Genomic DNA, 21,018 nt, shown 5'->3' with positions numbered 1-21,018 from the left:
ATTCTCATTTATAGTTTGAAGCTACTTTATTTGACAGAGAGAAATCACAAGTAGTCGGAGAGGCAAGCAGAGAGAGAGAGAGGGAAGCAGGCTCCCTGGTGAGCAGAGAGCCGGATGCGGGACTCGATCCCAGGACCCTGAGATCATGACCTGAGCCGAAGGCAGCGGCTTAACCCACTGAGCCACCCAGGCGCCCCTTGAAGCTACTTTATTAAATGCATGTAAGTTTAGCATCTATTTCTGGTGAGTTGATCCTTGTACCATTCATTGATGACTGTCTATAGCCCTAATACTTTTTGTCTTAAGAAGTCTGCCCTACTCTCTGCTCAGCAGGGAGCCTGTTCCCCCCTCCCCCCCCCCGCCCCTTTGCCTGCCTCTCTGCCTACTTGTGATCTCTGTCTGTCAAATAAATAAATAAAATCTTAAAAAAAAAAAAAAAAAAAGTCTTCCCTAAATGCCTGTGTGGCTCAGTGGGTTAGGTCTCTGACATTGACTCAGGTCAGGATCTCAGGGTCCTGGAATGAAGCCCTGCCTTGCGTACCTTGTAAGGCTCTCTGCTGAGCATAGTTAAGCTGGTAGTCTGCTGGGCCTTCTCCCTCTGTCCTTCCCCCTTTTATTTGCTCTCTATATATCTCTCTCTCCCGCTCTCAAATATCTCTCAAAAGTCTTAAAAAAAAAAAAAAAACCGCCCTAAATATTAGTGTAATTTCCCCAGCTTTGTTTTGCCTCTAAGTCAGATGGGGGAGGGATGTGATAGAGGGAGAAAAAACAAGTGGGAGAAGGAGTGGTCAGACTTCCTAAAAGAGAAATGCTAATACAAGCATCAGATCCAAAAAGTACCATTCAGATTAAATCAGTAACTGCTGAAAGAATGAAAAAACAAGCCTCAATTCCTACTTTATAAATTCATTCAACAAATAAGTATTGGATGTCTAGAATGTGCCAAATATTATTCTAGGTTCTAGGGGTACAATGGTGAATAAAATGTTATCTGTATAGGAAGTGTGTGTTCTAGCAATTCTTGTAATTACATTCAGCAGTTCTATTTCTAGGTATTTATCCTACAAATACATACAGTCCTTTGAGTATGAAGTGACTATACGCATGAATATTCAAAGCAGCAGTCTTTTTCTTTTTATTTAAGATTTTATCTGTTTACTTGACAGAGAGGAGGGGGGAGAGAACAAGCAGGGGGAGTGGCAGGCAGAGGGAGAGGGAAAAGCAGTCTTTCCCATGCAGGGCTGGATCCCAAGGACCCAGAGACCAGGACCAAAGCCAAAGGTAGACCTCCAACCCACCGTGGTACCCAGGCTCCCCAGGAGCAGTCTTTACAATAACAAAAGATTACAAATATCTTATGTACCATTGAAAGGTTAAATAAACTATACTGTATTGATAATGCAGCTGTTGAAGAGAATGAGGAAGCTCTGTATACATTGCTATGGAAAGATATCCAAAATATATTAAGTAAAAACAAAAACAGAAAGTGCCCAGGGGTATATAGTGTGCTATTTGTGTGGAAAACACAGGAGAAAAATATGTGGATATATTTGCAAATGAACAGCATTACTAAAAGCAGTTGCCTACAGAAGGAGGGTTGCTGGGAATAGGATTAAAGAAGGCTTATTCTTCACTGAATATCCTGGTGTTTTTGAAATTTGGTATATTTTACCTCTTCAAAAAATAAAAATATCTCCCCTCCAAAGAAAAGTAGCTACAAAAAATATATATTGATTAAAAAATAATTTCATCTTGGTGCACTTAGATGGCTCAGTCCATTGGGCTTCTGGGCTTGGGTTGGTTTCAGTTTGGGCCATGATCTCAAGGTCCTGGATCAAGCCTGGTATTGGACCCCGTGCTTAGTGAGGAGTCTGCTCAAGGATTCTCTCCCTCTCTCTCTGCCCCTCCCCCAATTTGTGCTTACCCTCTCTCTCACTCTGCTTTTCCCTCTGCCCCATGCTTGTTTTCTCTTTCTCTAAAATAAATATTAAAAAAAAAAAAAAACATGTTCATCTCTACTTCTAGACATGTGCTGTGTAATATAGCTAAAGGGATAGTCGAGATAACGGCCAATCTGAATTGAGATATGTTGTAAAGTATAAAACACACTCCCTATTTCAAAGACTTAGTCAGAAAAATAAACTAAAATATCTCATTAACAATTTAAAAAGTACTAATTGTTGAAGTAATATTTGGGCATATTGGGGTAAATAAAACTATATTCTTAACATTAATTTCACCTACTGCTTTTTACCTTTTATCCCCTTTGCTTGTCTTTTTTTAAGTAATCTCTACACTTAACATGGGGCTCAAACTCTTAACCCTGAGAGTCTGAGTGTCATGCTTTGCCAACTGAGTCAGCCACATGACCCTCTTTTTACTTTTTTAAATGTGACTATTAAAAAATTTATAATTACATAAGATCATATTATATTTCTGTTGGACGATGTTGCTACAGTCACTGAGTTTTATGGGAACTGTAGCTGTGTCTGGTTTGTTCACCATTACATATTATGCAGATGAAACAAGTTTTTCTTTACCTATAATTTTGTTCAAAGCCTAGATTGTGATTATGAACATAGTTTCATTAGCTTCCAGCATCTGAACTGTTTGTAGTCTGTTCTAACATCTTTATGCCATGGAATAGCATTTCCAGGACAAAACAATACCATATTTCACCTAAGATGCCATTGATTATAAGATGCATCCCAATTGAAAAGATAACAAATGTGGAAAAAAACAGCCAATGGCTATGAACATAAATGTTATCCAGATTTTTGAGATGTTAAATATGAAAAAAATGTGCATTTTGGAATCAGTGAAATACGGTAACTGAGTTATTTTGAAATATCAAATGTAGAAGCAGAATTTTTTTTTTTTTAAAGATTTTATTTATTTGTCAGAGAGAGAGAGGGGGAGAGAGTAAGCACAGGCAGACAGAATGGCAGGCAGAGGCAGAGGGAGAAGAAGGCTCCCTACCGAGCAAGGAGCCCGATGTGGGACTCGATCCCAGGATGCTGGGATCATGACCTGAGCCGAAGGCAGCTGCCTAACCAACTGAGCCACCCAGGCGTCCCCAGAATTTTTTTTTTTAAGATTTTTATTTATTTGACAGACAGATCACAAGCAGGCAGAGAGGCAGGCAGAGAGAGAGAGAGGAGGAGGAGGCAGGCTCCCTGCTGAGCAGAGAGCCCGATGTGAGGCTCGATCCCAGGACCCTGGGATCATGACCTGAGCCGAAGGCAGAGGCTTTAACCACTGAGCCACCCAGGTGCCCCTAGAAGCAGAATATTATATGCTCCATGCCCCATATCCCTCTTGTAAAGATATATTACATTCTATATATTGTATGACATTTCTGATATTTCTTCTCTTCCATTTTTCTATTCCAATCAGGTAAATGAAATCTTGTTTACAGGGGCATTTTCTTTGTTTCCAAGAAAATGGAAATTCACTACAAACAGTGTAAATTAAGGTATTGTTTTGTGTAAATAAAGGTACTATTTTGCACCGAAGATCACCTCTTGATTTCAGTTCAGGTCACGATCTTAGGTTCGTGAGGTTGAGCCTGGAGTTGGCTCCAGGCTCAGAGTGGAGTCTGCTTGTCCCTCTCCCTGGGCTCCTCACTGCACTGCTCTCTTTCTCAAATAAATAAATAAATAAATAAATAAATAAATGGCTTCAGAATTCTACTCCTTCTATACCTCCATCTTACCTATCCAGTTCCTTTTGATATTACTTAGTTAGAAAGGCATGTAATTCTAAGACTGTAAACAAGATTTCTTTTCTTTTCTTTTCTCTTGATCCATTTCTTGATCAGTTTGTGTTTTTTCTTGGTAATTGACTCTATGATGCAATATATATATGCTACTATCAAAATCTACTGAGACAGCTCAGTTACATATATTTTTGTGATACATGATTTTATGCACTATTACTTAGCTATTACAATCTAATAAAATATGGCAAATTAATTTTCTTTCTTAAAGCTCTGTACATTAAAATATGTCTGCTCTTTAAAAAAAAAAAAAAAAGTCAGATGTGTAACGGACTGAGTCACCCAGGTGCCCCTGAAGCCATTTAGAAGAAACTTTTTAGATAAAGTTGGAGATGAAAAACATTTAATAACATAAAATCCTGAGGTGGAGAAATGGGCTAAATGGATGATGGGTTTTAAGGAGGGCACATATTGTGATAAGCATTGGGTGTTGTATGTAAGTGATGAATCACCAAATTCTACACCTGAAACTAATACTACACTGTATGTTTACTAACTACAATTTAAATAAAAACTTGAAACTTAAAAAAAAAAAAAGAAAAGAAAATCCTGTTCCTTAATTATGAACTGTAAAAAAGACCTTGAAGTTTAGCTGTTTAAAACAATATTTGAGATATCTAGTTCTAAGGTTTAAATTGGATTTATTTATTTGTTTGTTTATTTTTATTTATTTGGCAGAGAGAGAGAAAGGGAGAAAGCACCAGCAGGCAGAGTAAGAAGCTGAAGCTGGTTTACCACTGAGCAGAGAGCACGATATGGGGCTTAATTCCAGGACCCTAGGATCATGCATGACCTGAGACGAAGGCAGACACTTAACCAACTGAGCCACCCAGACACCCCTTATATTGGTTTTAATGTCATATTGGTTCCCTCCCAGATTAATGACATAAAATGTTTCATATGTGTTTCTTTTATATCTATATGCACTAGGATTATACCATTCTGAAAATTAGAAGTTTTAGAAGTCATCTACGTAGATGTCCAAGAAGGTCAACAGATACAGCCAAGTAAACTGCACTGCTTGAGCACAGTACATCAAGATCTACTTAAGCCGAGATACAGCTTTTCTTGGCTCACAGAGTGATTCTCATGTGTCAGTAAGGACCTTTTGACTTTATTTATACAGTTTTTGCCCTCCTTACTGATTTTATTTTTTGTTTTTGTTTGTTTTTGTTTTAACTTCAGGCCCGGCCTGTAAGTTAATCTTCACTGGTGACAGTGATTTGGACTGTGTTTTTATGGTCCATTTGGTGATCTCTGTCTGTGACAGAAATTTATTTTCTCTTATGTGAGAGATGACAGGGAATCTGGTTTGTTCATCCTTGTCTGTATATGAGAGAGCTCTAATTAGTTAAGAATTTAATACGTGTTGGGAAGGAGAGGAGCTCTTTGCGATGTAGACTTGCAAATTTACTTTCGGCCTTTGGCTAAATTTGTTTTAGATCTGACAGTTTTAAGTTCTCAGTGTGTCTACATGTCTTTAAGGAACGCCTTTGCTTCTCACTGTACGTCTATGAAATGCTTTCCTACTTCTGAGCAGTATACAGTATACATTAACAGATTAGATTGTGCCTCATATTAAAGATCTCTCTTCTGATTGGTTTATAAATAAGCACTCATATAAATGAAATAATTCCCAAATTACCAGAAAATTTAAAAATTTAACTTTTTTTAAGATTTAATTTTAGTTATTTATTTGTTGTAAATATTTATTTATTTATTTGAGAGAGAGAGAGTGAGGAGGAGGAGCAGAGAAAGAGGGACAAGCACACTTCCATGATGAGCATGGAGCCCGATGTGGGGCTCGGTCCCAGGACCCTGGGATCATGATATGAGCCAAAGGCAGATGCTTAATTGACTGAGCCAAATGGGTTAGACTTTAAATGAGAAAAAAAAATCATTCATATACAAACTGCTATCCAGAAAATTTTTAAAAATTCAAGTTTACATAAGTAAGATGAATCTTTGGGCAGATCAGAGAGGCCTAGTAATTTGGGTTAATGAAAAAAGCCAGCTATCTGTTATTTTCTTTGCTTTTCGGTATTAAGTATATATATTGTAGTATATGTACAGTTTAGAAAGTTTTTAACATGTAAACATTTTTTTTTCAAGTTTTTATTTATTAAGAAATCTCTATCCCGAATGTGGGGCTCAAACTCATGACCTCAAGATCGAGTCACATGCTCTACCAACTGAGCCAGCAGGTACCTCAGTAGTTTATTTTTTAATGAAGATCTAAATTAGTCTGAATTTCCTGACTCTTTATATTGGTTTATTGGTCAAATTGGCTAACCTAACTCCTACATATATTTTAAGATTTTTAAAATTATAAATTTGGCTTCCACTAAATTGAATCATAATTCTAACAAACATTTTTTTCCAACAGTAAGTATGTCAGATTAAAGGTAATTGCAAAGAACTTTAGGAAATTTAACTAGTTTGGGTTAATTAATTATTATCATGACAAGCCTAGATTGTTTCTTGGATAGAATATTAAAACCTTGATTACTGAGCATAATTTTAAGTTTATATACGTTTGGTTCTTATTTCAATGTGCTATGGAATAAATGATATCTTTAAGTCAAGTTAATAAATGGTTCTTTTTTCCACTTTAAGATATAAAAGGATATGTATAGCCGTATAAAACTGGGTTAATATTTATGGTCTTTGGGCTGCCTGAGTGACTGAGTTGGGTAAGCATCTGCCTTTGGCTCAGGTCATGATCTTGGGATACTGGGATTCAGCCCCACATCGGGCTCCTTGCTCAGCGGGAGCATGCTTCTCTCTCTCCCTCTGTCGCTCCCCCTGCTTATATGCATGACAGCTTCTCCCTCTCCCTCTGCAGCCACCTGCTGTTTGTGCTTGTTCAATCTCTCTCTGTGTCAAATAAATAAATAAAATATTTTAAAAATTTAAAAAATAGTCTCCTTTCTCTCTGCCTGCCTCTCTGCCTCCTTGTGATCTCTTGTCTGTCAAATAAATAAATAAAATCTTTTTTAAAAAATGAAAAGATGTTAGAAATAATTAAGTTTACTTTATGTGCTCCATTATTTTTTAAATTATCAGCACTATTGTGTGAGCAACATAGGAAAATTTGATAAATAAATCAGATCAACTCACTCTTCTTTAGCTTAAATATTTGTATAGTTAAAATGTCATTAATATAAACATAGCCAAAATTGTGTACTTTATGAAAAGGACCTGGAGATATGCCAGTGTCATTTCCCTCAGGGGAAATTGTGGTTAAATTCTTGTGAAACAGTTATGCACTGTGCTTTCGAGTTTTTTTTTTTTTTTTTTTTACTTCCATTCGATTACTGGATATATTATTACCTATAACCTTCAGTCTTCGTCATTGCAATGGAGTAGATGTATCTGTCTCCTCTCCCAACTTTTTATGTTGAAATTCTAGTCCCCAATATGATGGTATTAGGAAGTGAGGGTTTGAGAAGGCAATTAAGTCACAGAAAAGTGGAGTACTTATGGGTGGGATTAGTGCCTGTACAAAGGGACCCCAGAGAGCTCTCTGACCCTATTTCTGCCATGTGAGGATATAAGAAGTTAACGGTCTACAACACAGATGTGGGCAGGTGCTCTCATATTGGACTTTTCAGACTCCAGAATTTTGAGACATCAGACATTGGAGATTGAAGCCTATCAGTTGTTTTATTATAGCAGCCTGAGCTAAGACAGTCATCTGCAGATAGTTTCTGTTTTACTCTGATGCTAGCCTGAAGGTTCTACTATAAGCTACAGGCTAAACTTTGTGCATTCAGGGACAGTCTTAAAGCCTCATGGAAAGGATCCATTACTTTGAACTATTGATAACTACTTCCAAGATTAGTCTTTTGGGTATAGACTTTGAAGTGGACATAGCTTAGATAAATTTTACAACATACCATTAGACTAAGTCAGGATTTCTTAAGACTCTTTAGTCTGAAAGGAGAAGCTTCTTGAAAGCAGTTTACTGACTCAAGAGCCAGCAATTACAGAGAACTGAATGAGCCAATGAGGGGAGCTTAATCAGGGTTACATAATTTGGAATGTTGTTCATGCATTTGTGATGTTCTGCTTCTATGAATATATGAGGAAACCCTTTTTCATGCTTAGGCTTTCCTCAATTTAGTGGATTGTGCTTTTGTAAACTGAAAGTTTAAAATGGTGTCTGATTCTCATTGGGTCCGTAGAATTAAGAAACATTTTCTGAACCTCTTTACACTTTATGGCAATATTCAAAATGAAACTGTACTCCTGTTTACTATGATATAATTAAACAAATTGGTTATGTAACCAAGGCTATACCTGGAATGTCATATTTGAGAATAATTTTCATGTAAACATGTCTGACAAGCATATTATTAAAGAAAAACAAACAAGTTGACTGTGTATGGTGAGTCAATGGTTACAACACTGTTCCAGTAAAACTGGAATGGCACGGGGTTCCAGTCTTACAGGTGGTAAGGAAGGGCCCTTTTTGGCAAACTAGGAATGTTAGTAAATTTTAGAGATGTTGAGGAGAGAAATTCACCCAAAATCTTAGATACTACTAGAGAATCCTGGTGCAGTTTCTTGGGTTTGGTTCCATAGCCTTGATATAGCAAATTATACAGGCTTTTATTTTATTCATTTTTTAAAAAAATTATTTATTTGAGAGAGAATGAGAGCAAGATATAGAGAGAGAGAGGAGGAGAGAGAGAACAGGGAAAGGGACAAAGGGAGAGAATATACAAGCAGATTCCCACTGAGTATAGAGCCTGATGCAGAGCTTGATCTTATGACCCATGAGATCATGACCTGAGCTGAAACCAAGAGTTGGACAGTTAACTGACTGAGCCACTCAGGTGCCCCTGTAGAGGTTTTAAAAGTGTACTTTGCATGTCTTCATGAAAACTTGCAGACAGAAGTTAGTCCTGCACCTTTGGTAATTATTCAGCACAGTATGTCTGGATTTGGAAAGTAAATTCCAGGAGGCTAACATAGTTCATTAACACTGTGGCAATAATCTGGCCAAACATAATGAAATCTCTATTTTTGTATCAAGGAAAATCTTGGCAGGTTATTTATGATCATAAGGAAGAGGCGGTCAAGAAACATTGTCAAAGAGCACCTGGGTGGCACAGTGGGTTAAAACCTCTGCCTTCAGCTCAGGTCATGATCCCAGAGTCCTGAGATCGAGCCCCGTATTGGGCTCTCTGCTCAGCCTGCCTCTCTCTGCCTGCCTCTCTGCCTACTTATGATCCCTGTCTGTCAAATAAATAAATAAAATCTTAAAAAAAGAAAGAAGAAGAAGAAGAAGAAGAAGAAGAAGAAGAAGAAGAAGAAGAAGAAGAAGAAGAAGAAGAAGAAGAAGAAGAAAGAAGAAGAAGAAGAAAGAAGAAAGAAGAAGAAAGAAACATTGCCAAAAACATGGAAATGGAAAAACCTGGCTCTAAGATGGCAGAGGAGTAGGAGACCTAAATTTTTTCTGGTGCCCAGAATTCAGCTAGACAGTTATCAAACCATTCTGAACACGTGCAAATTCAACAAGAGATTGAGGAAAAGAATAAAACCAACAATATGAACAGAAAATGACCACTTTCTGGAAGGTAGGATGTGCCAAGAAATGATTCTGAGGATATATGGGAAGATAGACTATGAAGGGGAGGGAGCCTCCATCAGCCAGCTCCCAGCAAGTGATAGAGCAGCGGACCACAAATTCAGAACTTTTAGAAGTCTACTCTGGTGAGGTATGTCGCTCCAGCAGCTAAGCAGGGATGAAGGTGGGGAGGGGTTGGGGGTGGGATGGAACCCTCCCTGGGACAGTGTGGCCTCAGAATCCTCAGGGTCACAGAGAGATCCATAAGCCTGAGTACAGCAGAGCTCCCAAGTATTAGAGTCAAGCTGGCTGCAAAGAGTGAGCCAAGGAGTGGGCTGTCAGCTCAGGGTTGCCATAAACCATGATCCGCAGCACAGTCAGGCCACTACTTAGCAGGGACCCAACAAGTGACAGATCTGGGGAGACTACCCTTCCTAGGAAGAGTGGCAGGAGAGTGCACTGCAGGAATCTACATGGTTTGGAGACTCCAAACAGGAGCATATGCTGGAGATACAAACGCTCAGTCACAGGCCTGGTGAGCATGGAGTGTGGCCAGAGACCAGGAAAAGAGGAGTGATTGCTTTTCTCTGAGGGCTCACTGATGACTGGGGCCCTGAACTCTCTCTCCTCTAGGGCCAGAGATTGGGAGGCCACCATTTTCATTCTTGACCTCTAAAGCTATATAGAAAGACCCCAGGGAACAAAAGTTACTTAGCAGATTCCTTATCCCAGCCCCTGGCAGGGGCAGCACAATTCTACCTTGGGGTTGAGAATCACTGGAGTGGGCCCCTCCCCCAGAAGATCATCAAGAACATCCAGCCAAGACCAAGTTTACTAATCAATGAGAACTGTAAAACTCCAATGCTAGGGGAATACAGCACACAGAATTCATGACTTTTACCCCCCATGATCCTTTAGTCGTTCAAAGTTTTTTTTCCTTACTTTCCTTTCCTTTCTTTCTTGCTCTATTTCTTTTTAAAAAATTTATCTTTCCGGGCGCCTGGGTGGCTCAGTGGGTTAAGCCGCTGCCTTCGGCTCAGGTCATGATCTCAGGGTCCTGGGATCGAGGCCCGCATCGGGCTCTCTGCTCAGCAGGGAGCCTGCTTCCTCCTCTCTCTCTGCCTGCCTCTCTGCCTGCTTGTGATCTCTCTCTGTCAAATAAATAAAATCTTTAAAAAAAAAAAATTATCTTTCCTTTTTCAACTGACTTATCAATTCCTTTTTTTAAAATCTTTTTTTTTTTTTTTATCGCTTCTCAACCTTTGGCTAAGATCAAGTGAACATCTTCTTTTTTTCACTCTTACAGTCATATCCTAACCCTTCCTTGTATTTAACCTTACTTTTTGTGCTTATGTACGTTTTTCTTTCTTCAAAATGTTGGGATACAGATTCCTCTAACTAAAATATGCCCAAAATCTAGTGTATGACTTTGTTCTATCCACCTGCTTGACCATAATATTTCTCTTTTTAAAATTTATTTTTCCTTCTTTCTTTTTTCAATCAACTTATCTTTTCCTAAAATCTTCTTAAATTTTCATTTTTACCTTCATAGTCCATTCCTCCATTGTCTTTAGCCTTATTTTTTTATATATATGTTTTACTTTCTTTTAAAATTTTGAGAGGCAGTTTCTTCTAACAGACCAAAATACACCAAAAATCTAGCATATGGATCTTTTCTATTCACCAGCCTAATAATATTCTTCTTCTTTTTCTTTTTCTTTCTTTCTTTCTTTTTTTTTTTTTTTTTTCCACCCGGTATTGGGTCTCTTCTAATTTTTTTAGTGTACATATTTCTGGGGTCCTTGTTACCCTTTTAGCATTTTGTTATCTCATTCATCTATTCTTCTCTGGACAAAATGACAAAATAGAAAATTCACTTCAAAATAACAAGAGGCAGTACCAACTGCCAGGGATCTAATCAATATGGACACTAATAAAATGTCAGAACAAGAGTTCAGAATAACGATAATAAAGATACTAGCTGGGCTTGAGAAGAGCATGGAAGATACTAGAGAATCTCTTTCTGGAGAAATAAAATCTAACCAAGTCAAAATCAAAAAGGCTATTAATGAGGTGTAATAAAAAATGGAGGTTCTAAATGCTAGAGTAAATGACGCAGAAGAGAGAATTAATGATATAGAAGACCAAATGATGGAGAATAAAGAAGCTGAGAAAAAGACAAACTATTGGATCATGAGGGGAGAATCTGAGAGATAAGTGATACCATAAAGTGAAACAATATTAGAGTAATTGGGATCCCAGAATAAGAAATAGAGGAACAAAAGGTATATGGAGCAAATTATAGCAGAGAACTTCCCTATTCTTCCAAACATTTAAAGAAAATTAATACCTCTTCTGAAATTGTTCCAAAAAATAGAAATGGAAGGAAAATTTCCAAACTCATTTCATGAGGCCATATGATCTTGATCTCCAAACCAGACAAAGACCCCCACCCAAAAGGAGATTTACAGACCAATATCCCTGATGAACATGGATGCAAAAATTCTCACCAAGATACTCACTAGTAGTATCCATCAGTATATTAAAAGGACTATTCACCATGACCAAGTGGGATTTATTCCTGGGATGCAGGGGTGGTTCAACATCTACAAATCAATCAGTGTGATACATTACATTAATAAAAGAAAGGACAAGAACCATATGATCCTCTCAATAGATGCACAAACAGCATTTGACAAAGTATGTCATTCTTTCTTGATTAAAACTCTTCACAATAAGGGCTCCTGGGTGGCTCAGTGGGTTAAAGCCTCTGCCTTCAGCTCAGGTCATGATCCCAGGAACCTGGGATCGAGCCCCACACTGGGTTCTCTGCTCAGCAGGGAGCCTGCCTCCCCCCCCTCTCTGCCTGCCTCTATGCCTACCTGTGATCTCTGTCTGTCAAATAAATAAATAAAATCTTTAAAAAAAAAAACTCTTTACAGTACAGGGATAGAGGGTATATATACCTCAATATCATAAAGCCATCTTTGAAAAATATGCAATGAATATAATTCTCAATGGGAAAAATTGAGAGCTTTTCCCATAAGGTCAGGAGCATAGCAGGGATGTCCACTATCATAACTGCTGTTCAACATAGTACTAGAAGTCCTAGCTTCAGCAATCAGACAACAAAAAGTAATAAAAGGCATCTGAATCAGCAAAGAAGAAATCAAACTCTCAATTTGCAGATGATATGATACTTTTTGTGGAAAACCCAAAAGACTCCACTGCAAGAGTGCTAGAATTCATATAGGAATTCAATAAAGTGTCAGGATATAAAATCAATGCATGGAAATCAGTTGTATTTCTATACACCAACAGCAAGACAGAAGAAAGAAATTAAGGAGTCAATTCCATTTACAATTGTACCCAAAGCCATGAGATACCTAGGAATAAATCTAACCAAAGAGGCAAAGAATCTATACTCAGAAAACTATAGAATTCTCATAAAAGAAATTGAGGAAGACACAAAGAAATGGAAAAATTTTCCATGCTCATGGATAGGAAGAACAAATATTATGAAAATGTCTATGCTACCTAAAGCAATCTACACAATTAATGCAATCCCTATCAAAATATCATCAACTTCATACGCATAATTGGTACAAATAATCTTAAAATTTGTATGAACCACAAAGGATCCTGAATATCCAGGAGAAGGTTGAAAAAGAAAACCAAAGCTGGTGACATCACAATTCCGGACTTCAAACTCTATGAAAATCCTGTAATCATCAAGACAGTATGGTACTGGCACAAAAACAGACACATAGATCAATGGAACCCAGAAATGGACCCTCAACTCTATGGTCAACTAATCTTTGACAAAGCAGAAAGAACATCCAGTGGAAAAAGGACAGTCTCTTCAACAAATGATGTTGGGAAAATTGGACAGCCATGTGCAGAAGAATGAAACTGGACTATTTCCTTACACCACACACAAAAGTAGACTAAAAATGGATGAAAGACCTAAATGTGAGACAGGAATCCATCAAAACCCTTGAGGAGAATACAGGTAGCAACCTCTTCAACCGCAGCCATAGCAACTTCTTCCTAGACACATTGCCAAGGGCAAGGGAAATAAAGGCAAAAATGAACTATTGGGGGCACCTGGGTGGCTCAGTGGGTTAAGCCACTGCCTTTGGCTCAGGTCATGATCCCAGGATCCTGGGATCGAGTACCGCATAGGGCTCTCTGCTCAGCAGGGAGCCTGCTTCCCCCCCCCCCCTTCCTGCTTGTGATCTCTCTCTCTGTCAAATAAATAAATAAAATTAAAAGAAAAATACTTCCTTTAAAAAAATATTTTAAAAAATGAACTATTGGGACTTCATCAAGAGAAAAAGTTTTTGCACAGCAAAGGAAACAGTCTACAAAGCCAAAAGACACTTGAGAGAATGGGAGAAGATTTTTGCAAATGATATATCAGATAAAGGGCTAGTACCAAAATCTATAAGAACTTATCAAACTCAACACCCAAAGAACAAATAATCTAATTAAGAAATGGGCAGAAGACACAAGCAGACATTTCTGTGAAAAAGACATCCAAATGTCCAACAGATACATGAAAAAGTGCTCCACATCACTTGACATCAGGGAAATACAAATCAAAACCACAATGAGATACTACCTCACACCAGTCAGAATGGCTAAAATTAACCAGTCAGGAAATGACAGATGCTGGTGAGGATGCAGAGAAAAGGGAACTCTCCTACACTGTTGGTGGGAATGCAAGCTGTGCAGCCACTCTGCAAAACAGTGTGGGGGTTCCTCAAAAAGTTGAAAATAGAGCTACCTTACAACTCAGGAATTGCACTACTGGATAGTTATTCCAAAGATACAAATGTAGTGATCTGAAGGGCACCCCAATGTTTATAGCAGTAATGTCCACAGTGGCCAAACTGTGGAAAAAGCTTAGGTATCCATCAACAGATGAATGGATAAAGAAGATGTGATATTGAATGTATATATATAATTGAATATTATGCAGTCATCAAAAAATGATATCTTGCCTTTTACAAAGACATGGTTGGAACTAGAGGGTATTATGCTAAAAGAAATAAATTAGACAAAGAAAGACAATTATCAAAAGATCTCACTGATATGTAGACTTTGAGAAAACTGGCAGAGGATCATGGGGAAAGAGAGGAAAAAAATGAAACAGAATGAAACCAAAGAGGGAGACAAGCCATAAGAGACTCTTAATCTGGAAACCAACTGAGATTTGCTGGAGTGGAAGAGGGTGGAAGGAGGCGTGGTTGGGTGATGGACATTGGGGAGGGTATGTGCTATGGTGAGTGCTGTGAATTAAGACTGATGAATCATAGACCTGTATCCCTGAAACAAATAATAAATTCTATGTTAATTAAAAAAAAAGAACGCATTGAAATGGATAAAAGGAATGACTGAGTGTCCTTTCAGTGGAGTGTTAGGTATTATCTAATGGATCCTGAGGGCATTATCTGAAGGGCTATATACCTGTGATTGTCTTTCTATTGTCTAGGCTGTTTTACAATTTTGTAAACTTAAAAGTCTAATTATAGAAAATGGATAGTAATGCAAATGAACAATGAACTACAGTTGATTTCTGCTCCAGGAAAAGATGCCCCCTTAGACTTTTTTGCCCTATCAGTAATTAAAGTTTTATATCTATTAGCAAATTCTTTTAAGCATTTCTTACTGCCTATATGTCTGTTCCTCAAATTCTCCCTTACATCAGTTTTAACATCTTATTTGTTCCCTCATTCATTAATGAGTTGAATGAAATCTTTAACACTTAAAAAAAAGAAACTGCTTTCTATAGGATTTAATCTTCAGTCTCCAAGAACCTTTTGTAGTATTTGATTATGGGTAGTGCATTCGTGTTATTGGACATCACTCCCGAGGTCATATAAACAGCTATTTTTTAAATCCTGAAGTGTCTTGGAATAATCTTTTCACTTTTATGCAATTTGATGATATGGCACATTCCTTAAATGTTCATTAAAATTATTAGAAACATAGAAACTATGTTATAAACCATCAATTCACAGATGTAGGCAACTAAGAATCATGTTTGTAGTCTAGGACTCTCCCCACGCTGGCTGTAATGGCCCTACCCAGTCACTTTATATAAGTCACAAGAAATCACATACATAAATACTAAGTCTTGGGACGCCTGGGTGGCTCAGTTGGTTAAGCAGCTGCCTTCGGCTCAGGTCATGATCCCAGCGTCCTGGGATCGAGTCCCACATCGGGCTCCTTGCTCCACGGGGAGCCTGCTTCTCCCTCTGACTCTGCCTTCCACTCTGTCTGCCTGTGCTTGCTTTCGCTCGCTCTCTCTCTGACAAATAAATAAATAAAATCTTAAAAAAAAAATTATAAATACTAAGTCTTATTCTATCATGGATCAAAGAAGCAGAGAAAGGTAGGCTACAGTATGAGAAAAAATGAAACATAACAGAGAGAAGTAGAGTGAAAGGTAGAAAAAGTATTTTCATGGATTTCTAAGGACTTTTTGGGTCCTAGACACTTCCTAAAACTGACTCCATTCCTGACCCTTGGATTCATGAAGCACTTCAATACACTTAAAAGATACTTGCTCACTTTTTTTTTTATAAAGTAGCTTAAGTTCACTTATGTTCCTTGTGACTAAAAGGTCTTATTTGATAGCTATGAAATTGCTTAGTACTATCAAGCGTACTATAATACTTATTTTCACCATCATATGACTTTGGAATAAATTTATATGTCTAGAAGCCTTATGTTTAGAATTCATAGGTAAATTTTTGGAGTTATGTGTTGTAAGTTCAAAGGTACATTTAGAATATATTCTATTTAATTTATAATTTCTGTGTAATACTCTGCTTTTAGTTTAAATTTTTATTTAAATTCTAATTAGTTAACATATTATATAATAGTGGTTAGGAGTAGGAGTAGAATTTATTGATTCATCACTTACATACAACACCCAGTGCTCATCATAACAAGTGCCCTTAATATCCATCACCATTTCTCTCATCCCCACTCAACTCCATCAACCCTCAGTTTGTTCTCTATACTTATGAGTCTCTTTTGGTTTGCTGCCCATTATCTCTTTTTTTTCTCCTTCCCATAAATGTTCATCTCTTTTTGTTTCTTAAATTCCAAATATGACTAAAGTCATATGGTATTTTTCTTTCTCTGACTGACTTATATTGCTTAGCATAAAACACTCTAGTTCCATCCACATCCTTGCAAATGGCAAGACTTCATTCTTTTTTATATAATATATACAATGGATATATTGTATATACAATGTATATATAATGTATATACAATGGATATATTGTATATACAATGTATACACAATGTATATACAATGGAATATAATGACATATGTCATTGTATATACCTATTTATATACTACCTCTTTATCCATTCATCTGTTGATGTTGGGATGTTTCCATAGTTTGGCTCTTTTTGATAATGCTGCTATAAACCTCAGGGTGGATGTAGCCACTTGAATCTCTTTTTGTATCCTTGGGTAAATACCAAGTAATGTAATTGTTGGATTGTAGGGAAGTTCTATTTTAAAATTTTTGAGGACACCCTATACTGTTTTCCACAGTGGCTGTACCAGATTGCATTCCCACCATCAGTGAAAGAGAGTTCCCCTTTCTCTGCATCCTTGCCAAAATCTGTTGTTTCCTGTGTTGTTAATTTTAGCCATTCTGACAGGTGTACAGTGGTATCTCATTGTGGTTTTGATTTGCATTTCCTTGATAATGAGTGGTGTTAAGAATTTCTTCATGTGTCTGCTAGTCATCTGGATGTCTTTGGATAAATATCTATCATGTCTTCTGCCCATTTTTTAATTGGATTGTTTTTTGGGTGTTGAATTTGATAAATTCTTTATAGATTCTGGATACTAACACTTTATCAGACATGTCATTGGCAAATCCCAATCATAGACTCCCTTTTAGTTTTGTTGATTATTTCCTTTGCTGTGCAGAGGTTTATAATTTTGATTAAGTCCCAATAGTTCATTCTTCCTTTCGTTCCCCTGGCCTTCGGAGATGTATCTAGGAAGAAGTTGCTACAGCTGAGGTCAAAGACGTTGCTGCCTATGTTCTCCTCTAGGATTTTTATGTTTTTGTGTCTCACATTTAGGTCTTTCATCCAATTTAAATTTATTTTTGTGTATGGTCTAAGAAAGTGGTTCAATTTCATTCTTCTGTATGTTTCTGTTTTCCCAACACCATTTGCCATTTGTTGGAGAGACTGTCCTTTTCCATGAGATTTTGTTCCTGCTTTGTTAATGATTAGTTGACCATATAGCTGTAGGTCCACTTCTGGGTTTTCTTTTCTGTTCTATTGATCTATGTATCTGTTTTTGTGCCAGTAACACTAGTACCATCAGGATGATACTCAATAATTATAGCTTTGTAATGTACCTTCAAGTCTGGAATTGTGATGCTTCTAGCTTTGCTTTTCTTTTTTAGGATTACTTTGGCTATTTGGGTTTGTTTGTGATTCCATGCAAATTTTAGGATTGTTTGTTCTAGCTGTGTGAAAATTGCTGGTGGTATTTTGATAGGGATTGCATTAAATGCATAGTTTGCTTTGGGTGGTATAGACATTTTAACAATAATTGTTCTTCCACTCCGTGAGCATGGAATGTTTGTTATTCCATTTTTGTGTGTGTCCTCTTCAATTTTTTATGTTTTCTATAGTTTTCAGAGTACAGATTACTTTGGTTAGGTTTATTCCTAGGTAACTTATGGGGTTTGTTGCAATTGTAAATGGGATTGATTCCTTGGTTTCTTTTTCTGCTGCTTCATTATTGCTGTATAGACAAGCAACCTATTTCTTCTGATGTTGATTTTATATCCTGTGACTTTGCCAGATTTATGTATTACTTCTAGCTTGTGTGTGTGTGTGTGTGTGTGTGGTCTTTCAGGTTTTCTACAGAGTAGCATGTCTGCAAATGGTGAAAGTTTGACTTCTTCCTTGCTGATTTGGATGCCTTTTATTTCTTTTTGTTGTCTAATTGTTGAGGGTAAGACTTCCAGTACTATGCTAAATAGTAATATAGTGGACATTGCTGTCTTGTTCCTGACCATTGAGGAAAAGCTCTGTTTTTGTCCATTGAGAATGATATTAGTTGTGGGTTTTTCATATATGGCCTTTATGATGTTGAGGTGTGTTCCAACTATATCTACTGGGTTGAGGGTTTTTATTAAGAAAGGATGGTTATTTTGTCAAGTGCTTTTTCTGTATCTATTGAGAGGATTATATGGTTCTTATTCTTTCCTTTATTAATGTGGTATACCATGTTGATTGATTTGAAATATGGAACCAACCCTGTAACCAGGAATAAATCCCACTTGATCATAGTGAATAACTCTTTTGATGTACTATTGAATTTGATTTGCTAGTATCTTGTTGAGAATTTTTGCATCCATGTTCATCAGGGATATTGGTAATTCTCTTTTATAGTGGGGTCTGTCTGGTTTTGGAATCAAGGTAATGCTGGCATTCTAGAATGAGTTTGGAAGTTTTCTTTCCATTTCTATTTTGGGGACATTTTGAGAATAAGTATTAACTTCTTTAAATGTATGGTAGAGGGAGACCCAGGTGGTTCACTCAGTTGGGTGTCTGACTCTTGATTTTGGCTCAGGTCTTCATCTCAGGGTTGTGAGTTTGAGCCATGCATTGGGATGCACACTAGATGTGAAAACTACTAAAGAAAAGGGTCTGATAAAACTCCCCTTGGAAGCCCTCTGGCCCCAGACTTCTGCCTGTTGGGAGTTGTTTTTTTTAAATTATTTTTTAATAAACATAGTGTAGTGTTGGGAGATTTTTGATTATAGTCTTGGTATTGTTGATGGTTATGGGTTCTATTTCTTCCTGTTTCAGTTTTGGTGTTCATATGTTTCTAGAAATTAGTCCATTTCCACAAGATTGCTCAGTTTGTTGGCATATAGTTTTTCATACTTTCCTGTAATTGTATTTCTGTGGTGTTGGTTGAGATCTCTCCTCTTTCTGATTTAACTCTCCTATTCATTTATGATCTTTTCTTTTTGATAAGCCTGACTAATATTTTATCAGTTTTATTATTTTTTTCAAAGAACCAGCTCTTAGTTTCATTCATTGCTCTACTTGTTTTTGCCTTTTTTGCTTCTATATTGTTCATACTCTATATTGTTCATACTCTAATTTTTATTATTTCCCTTATTTTGCTGGTTTTAGGCTCTATTTGCTATTCCTTTTCTAGCTCCTTTTACGTGTAAGATTGATATTTGATACTTTTCTTGCATCTTGAGATAGGCTTGTATCACAATGTACTTCCCTCTTAGGATTGCCTTTTCTCCATCCCAAAGGTTTTTGGACAGGTATGTTTTCATTTTCATTTGTTTCCATGTATTTTTTCATTTTGTCTTTAATTTCCTGGTTAACCCATCCATTCTTTAGTAGGATGGTCTTAAATGGCCATGTGTTTGTGGTCTTTCCAAATTTTTGTCATTAACTTCAAGTTTCATAGTGTTTGTAGTCTGAAAATACACATGGTAATGATCTCAATCCTTTTGTAATGGTTGAGTGCTGATTTGTGACTAGTTTGTGATCTATTCTGGAGAATGTGCCAACTGGACTTGAAAGTAATGTATATTCTGCTGCTGTAGGATGAAATGTTCTGAATATATTTGTTAAGTTCATTTGGTCTTGTGTGTCATTCAAAGCCATTGTTTAAATTTTTATTTTTATTTATTTATTTATTTATTTATTGCTTAGAAGACATGTAGGGGTACTATTGTATTATTATCAATGAGTTTCTTTATATTTTTTATTGATTTATATATTTGAGCACTCCCAAGTTGGGGGATATGTACTATTGTTAGATATTCTTGATGTATTGACCCCTTAATCAAGATATAATGTCCTTCAGCTCTTGCTAAGGTCATTGGGTTAAAATCTAGTTTGTCTGAAATAAGTATGGCTACTCTGGCTCTCTTTTGATGTCCATTTACATGATAGAGTTTTTTCTATCTGCTCCCTTTTTTTAATATACAGATGTCTTTATGTCTAAAACGAGTCCTTTTAGGCCACTTGTAGTTTTTTTAAATTTTGTGATACCCTATTTCTTTTGACTGGAGCATTTAGTCCATTTACATTCAGAGTGATGACTGATAGATATGAATTTAGTGCCATGTGTTACCTGTAAAGGTGGTATTTCTGTTGGTATTCTCTGTTGCTTTCTAGTCTTTTTTGCTTTTGGTGTATTTTTTCCCCACACTCAAGGAGTCCCCTTTAATATTTCTTGCAGGGTTGGTTTAGTGGTCATGAACTCCTTTAGTTTTTGTCTGGGAAACTTTTTGTCTCTCCCCCTCTATTCTGAATGACAGCCTTGCTGGGTAAAGTATTACTGATTGCATATTTTTCCTAGTCAGTACTTTGAAAATATCCTGCCATTCTCTTCTGGTCTGCCAAGTTTCTGTGGACCAATCTGCTGCCAATCTGATCTATCTTCACTTGCAGGTTAGGGATTTCTTTTCCCTTGCTTTCAGGATTCTTAACTTGTCTGTGTATTTTATGAGTTGACTATGTCTTGGGGATGGCTGGTTTTTGTTGAACTTCATGGGCATTCTCTGTGCTTCTTGAATTTCAATGTCTGTTTCCTTCCCCAGATTGGGGAGGTTTTCAGCTATCATTT

Source organism: Mustela lutreola, chromosome 10, assembly GCF_030435805.1.
Source record: "Mustela lutreola isolate mMusLut2 chromosome 10, mMusLut2.pri, whole genome shotgun sequence".
NCBI lineage: Eukaryota > Metazoa > Chordata > Mammalia > Carnivora > Mustelidae > Mustela > Mustela lutreola.
The sequence above is the reverse complement of the archived record's forward strand: the minus strand, read 5'-3'. Positions refer to the sequence as shown.